This window comes from Protobothrops mucrosquamatus, unplaced genomic scaffold (assembly GCF_001527695.2).
Source record: "Protobothrops mucrosquamatus isolate PMUCROS unplaced genomic scaffold, P.Mucros_1.0 scaffold1665, whole genome shotgun sequence".
NCBI lineage: Eukaryota > Metazoa > Chordata > Lepidosauria > Squamata > Viperidae > Protobothrops > Protobothrops mucrosquamatus.
Window position 1 is genome coordinate 93,862 of NW_015387822.1, and position 5,769 is coordinate 99,630.

The 5,769-nt window shown below is 51.2% G+C and overlaps 1 pseudogene; it reads right to left on the reverse strand.

Annotated features, from left to right (window-relative positions):
* LOC107293593 overlaps nt 1-527 on the reverse strand; it is a 39,617-nt pseudogene extending 39,090 nt beyond the window's left edge.
* Nucleotides 528-5,769: the final 5,242 nt, after the last annotated feature.

Consider the following 5,769-nt stretch of genomic DNA (forward strand, 5'->3'; position numbering starts at 1 on the left):
AAATTTATTAAAACACCCCTGTAAAAAAGCTCTCAATTTGGACAATTTAGATAATTTTTTGTTTGTAACTGCTGCATGCCACCTCTCGGGGTTCCACACCCCATCCTCGAGGTAGGCCCTAGAAATGTTACTGGGCCAGGCCTGCGCGAGGGGTGAGTCGCGCAGGGCCAGCAGGACCGTCTTGGGGTACATAAGTCCAGCAAAGGGAGTCCATGGCACAGAAGGGAAGATGTTGTTTGGCAGTTCTCAGGTCTTCTAAACCAAGGCAAGGAAACAAGGAAACAAACCTCGAGAGATAGTCCTCAAGTCCTCCAGGCCGGGCCCTCTAGGCCGGGGCGGGCCAAGTCCAAATCCAGGCCCCAGATCCTCACCTGGCCGAGGCCGTTGAAAAGGCCGCTGAGGTCGCCAGAGCCGCTGGGAAGGCTCCAAAGCCGCCAAAAGGCCGCCAAAGAAGCCACCAACGCCGCCGGGACCGGAACGGCCGAAAAGGCCCTCAAAGAGGCCGCTAAACAGGCCGCCAAGGCCATCGCGGCCGCCGAAACGTCCACCGAGGCCCAAAGACCACCAAAAGGGCCTCTGGAGGGGCCACCGAGGCCACCGGGGCTGCTGAAAAAGCCGTCCGAAGGCCGCCATGGCCACCGGAAGGGCCGAAATGGTTGCTGAAGGGGCCGTTGGAAGGGCCATCGGGGCCGCTGGCAAAGTTCTTAAAGAGGCCGCCGAGGCCGCCGAGGCCGCCGAAGAGGCCATCAGGTCCGAGAGGACCGCTGGGAAGACCGCCGAGGTCGCCAAAAATGTCTCCGAGGCCGGGAGGGGCCGCCAGTCGCTGGAGAAACCGCCGGTCGCTGGAGAAACCGCCAGCGAGGCCGCCGAGGGACGAAACCGCCAGCGAGGCCGCCGAGGGACGGAAAGGCCGGGAAAGCCGACAAAACAGCTACCCGGTCGGCTCCGCGTCCCCGCGTCCCCTCGCATTCCAAATCCAATCCCGGAGAACTCACCGGGGAGAAATCTGCCTGGGGACGGGTCTCCGGACCTTCGGGGGGCCTCCAAGGCTCCCCCCTGCCCATTTTTGGTCTCCACTACTGCGGAGCTACGTACAGACATCCGCCATCTTCAGGCATGCGCAGTTAAAGGGGTGTGTCCTATGGGGTAGCAGGGTAGTTATCTCGGCCTCATTGAGGACTAGAGTCTTGCTCTCTCTGCATGAGGGACATCCGGGAATAGTCCGGATGAAGGTGCTTGCGCGCAGCCATCTTTGGTGGCCTGGGCTTGATAAAGAGATCGAGGCCCAGGTCCACGGGTGCACTGTTTGCCAACAGTCCAGGCCTGAAATGCCTCAGGCCCCTGTACATAGGTAGGAGGAGACACATGCCCCTTGGTCGAGGGTTCATATCGACTACGCTGGGCCCTTTCAGGGGCAATTCTTCCTTCTCCTCGTGGACAGCCATTCCAAGTGGTTAGAGGTCATTCCAATCTCCTCCACTACTACTGCTAGGACCATCCAGGTGTTGAGAGGGATATTCGCCTCTCATGGACTTCCAGATGTCCTTGTCTCTGACAACGAACCCCAATTCACTTCTTTTGAGTTTCAGGCTTTTCTACAGGCCAACATGATCCATCATGCCACCTGCACCATTTCATCCAGCTTCCAATGGCCAGGCTGAGCAGATGGTGCGCACAACTAAAGATGCTTTAAAGAGAATCACTTATGGAAGCTGGAATCACAGGTTGGCTGACTTTCTCCTCTCCCACCACACCACACCTTGCACAGCCACTGGGAAGAGCCCAGCTGAACTCCGCTGGGGTCGCAGGCTCATTACTAAACTGGACAGGTCTGGGCAAGGAACTATGGACCTGGACATCTCTGGGTGACAGCAGTGGTATGCAAGGTCTCTAGGCCGCTCTCATACGAAGTGGCCTTGGATGATGGTCGGGTGATCCGGCGACACATCGATCAACTGTGCTGGAGGCTTCCCAGCCACACTTCCACTCCTGGCTCTGCTCTTGGGGGGGAGGAGGATCATAATTACAATTGTGGACCACAGTCTCTCCACGAAAGCGGAACTTCCCAGGCGCCAGTAGGGGGTCTTGCCATGGAGGCGGCTCCTGACTCTGGCACTCCTGACCCTGGCACCAGCACCGGGTCAATGGGACATTGCCCGCAACTGGCTTTTCAGGCCAATCCATCTGCTGGTCTTGGGCTCACGGGACAGTGCTCCCAAGGGGGGTCCATTGTGGACTTGGGGAATTCCACCCCACCAAGGAACTCTGGTCTGGGTTTAGAGGATCCAGCCAGTCAGCAGCATGGAAGGTTGCCTGAGTCTAGGGGGCATCAAAGTCCTGGCCTGACGAGCCTGGAGGCAAATTTGCAGGCTAGACAATCACAACTGCTCCAAGAAGATCAGAGCGAGCCAGAGGTCCACCCAAGCACTTACAGGAGTATGTAAGACTCCTGTCAGTAGGTGGGCAGGTGTAGGGGTACTTAGAAATCAGAACATGCTCAAAAGACAAATGTCTGATTTATAATAATGCAAAATAGTAAGTATTACTGTGTTATGAATAAGGGAGTGACAAGGTATTAGATTTGTAGTATTGTAACATATTAAGTACTATGTTTTGATCCAAGAGGGGAGGGATGTTATGTCCTGGACCTGCTGAGTCACTCAGCAGGTGCAGGAGGCTGCAGAGAGGCCTGGGCAGACCACGTGAATGCCCAGGACCAGACAGGCTGTCTCCCGCCTTGCGTGCATGCGCAAGGCAGGAGAAATGCCTTGCATTGATTGGCTGACACTGTCCCCGCAAAAGGGTATAAGAGCAATCCATGCCATTTTGTTTTTTGGTTCTGTTGTGAATGGAATAAAGACAAGTGTCATGTGTCTGATTAACGAAACACTTAAAAGGACTTTCAGGCATATTTTCTCCTAAAAGCATTTATTAAGGTTACAGATACATCAGAACAGCATGGTGGAAATGCTTAGGTCTGCTTCTCTTCCGTTACGCATAACATTCCAAGCATTTTCCACTCCCTTATTGTAGGGTCATGGTTCACATCTTCCAATCAACTTGGAAGATGTGATTTACTTCCGGTTTCTTTCTCCCGGGCTATCCTTATGCTCCTCCCTCTTTCCCAGTTGCTGGTTTAACTATATAAATACCAGAAAGTTCTGCATATTGTCAAAGCAAGAATATACAGTATTTGCAGCGTTGACATCTGGCCCCTCTTACAGGAAGGACAGATCCTGTAAAGCAAACCAAAGCATATGTTAAGGGTCATCTTTCGGTTTGTTGGGGTGTTTCACATGAAACCTTTTGACCAATCTATTAGCCTTTACTTCGGACAATGGGTATCCCTTCCATTGTACTAGATACTGCAATTTCCCTCTAAAAATTCTAGAGTCAAGAATACGCTTTACTTCATAGTGGGTCTGTCCCACAACCACGAGGGGCCCAGGTGCCTTCTTTGGAGGAGGTCTTAATGTGGAGTCCCGATATGGCTTCAACAAGCTACAATGGAAAACTGGGTGAATTTTCCCTAAGAGTTTAGGGAGTTTTAGCTCTACTGTGACTGGGTTGATGATCCTTACTATGGAGAAAGGCCCCAAGAACTTTGGTCCCAATTTCTTGCTGGGCAACTTGAGGCGTAGATATTTAGTTGACAAATAAACCTTTTCCCCAACTTGGAATGTTCTTTGGGGAGCCCTCTTTTTATCAGCCTGCTTTTTATAGGTTTCAAAAGTCTTTTTTAAAGCAGCTTTTGTGTTTCTCCAAACTTCTTTCCACCCCCTCACCCACTGGTCAAGTGTCTGGGAAGCGGAGGGCATCTGAGGATATTCAGGTATTGGGTTGACCTCTTTTCCTGTGGCCACTCTGAAAGGCGTGTAACCGCTGCTGCTATGCACAGAATTATTGTACGCCACCTCCGCAAAAAGGAGATCAGTCCAGTTCGTTTGTTGGTAAGAAACGTAGCACCTAAGATATTGCTCCACCATTTTGTTAGTGGCTTCCGCGGCCCCATTGGTGGCCGGATGAAAAGCAGATGATAAACCTTGAGATGATCCAATTAATGCAAGAAAAGTCCTCCAAAACTTCGCTGTGAACTGCACCCCCCTGTCCGAAATTATCCGCTTAGGGGCACCATGCAGCCGGTAGATATGTTTCAGGAACAATTTGGCCAGTCGTTGGGCAGATGGGAGTCCTTTGCAGGCGATGAAATGAGCCTGCTTCGAGAACAGGTCTATTACAGTCCAGATGACAGTGTTTCCACTACTTTCAGGTAGGTCTACTATAAAGTCCATAGCTATTCCCATGGTTGAGAAGGGTCTGCCATGGGTTGCAGTAGTCCAGGGGTTTTCCCTGGGATTCTTTTCATTGTGGCACATACAGTACAACTTTTTACATAGTTTTCCACATCCTTTTTCAGCCCCGGCCACCAGAATTATTGGCGGGTGAGGTGTAGGGTTTTCAAATATCCGAAGTGTCCAGCCTGTTTGTCATCATGGCTGTGTTTGAGAGCATTAAGACAGAGGGCTTCTGTCAAATATAGTTTTCCCCCCATGTAAGCCAAACCATCCCTGCACGTTAGGGAGGCCTGATTATCTTTGAACCATTGGTCTGTGAGGAGTTCTCGTTTTATTTTTTTTGCTACAGGGTCATCAGGATTGGGGACCCTGCGAGGTGTAAGTTAAGTGGCAGTTTGTGGATTGGGGATAATTGCCTCGTTAACCTCTTCCCGTTCGCTCTTGTATTGGGGTAGTCGGGATCGCGCATCAGCTAGGAAGTTCTTTCCTCTGGGTATGTACTTTAGAGTGAAGTCGAAGCGGTTAAAGTACTGTGCCCACCTCACTTGCTTTGGGGATAGCTTGCGGGGAGTTTTCAGCGCTTCTAAATTTTTGTGATCTGTCCATACCTCAAATGGCACCTTGCTCCCCTCCAGATAGTGTCGCCAGTTTAATAGTGCCCATCTAATCGTGAAGGCCTCTTTCTTCCAGATTGCCCATCTCCGCTCGCTCTCAGTAAATTTCTTACATGTGTAGGTGCAGGGTTGCAGGATCCCATTTTTGTTCTTTTGCAGTAACACAGCTCCAACTGCCACATCCCTGGCGTTGGCTTGGATCACAAAGGGTTCCCCTGGGCAGGGGTGCTTTAGGACTGGTTCAGCAGCAAATAGTCTCTTTAAATTTTCAAAAGCTGTTTGACAGCCCATTGTCCATGCTAGTGGTTGGCCCGGTCGTGGCTTCCCTCCTCCCTTGCCTGTTTTGAGTAGTTCTGTAAGGGGTAGGGCAATCTCGGCAAAAGAGGGGATGAATTGACGATAAAAGTTGGCAAAACCCAGAAAGCTCTGGAGCTGTTTGCGAGTCTTTGGGGGCTGCCATTCGATTATAGCTTTCACCTTGGCTGGATCCATTTCAATACCCTTGTTGGAAATTCTGTAACCAAGGTAGTCTAATTGGGTTTGGTGAAATTCACATTTTGACAATTTGGCATAAAGCTTGGCATTCAATAGTTTCTTTAACACTTCTCTCACCAGCTTTATGTGATCAGTCATATTCGTGCTGTATATCAGGATATCATCGAGGAGACTTCCGGTGGCAGGCGTCTTCGTCGGTCGCAGCTGTTTGCTGCCTCCCGCCTGTTTCGCGTAAAAGCCGGTTTGACAGCTAGCATCAGCTGTCAAACGGCTTGATACCTTTCCCCTGGGCATAAGGGGATAGGTGAGCTGCCCGGGGTAGGAGTTGAGTTCCCGAGTCGTCCTATATGGACGATGTAGGTGAG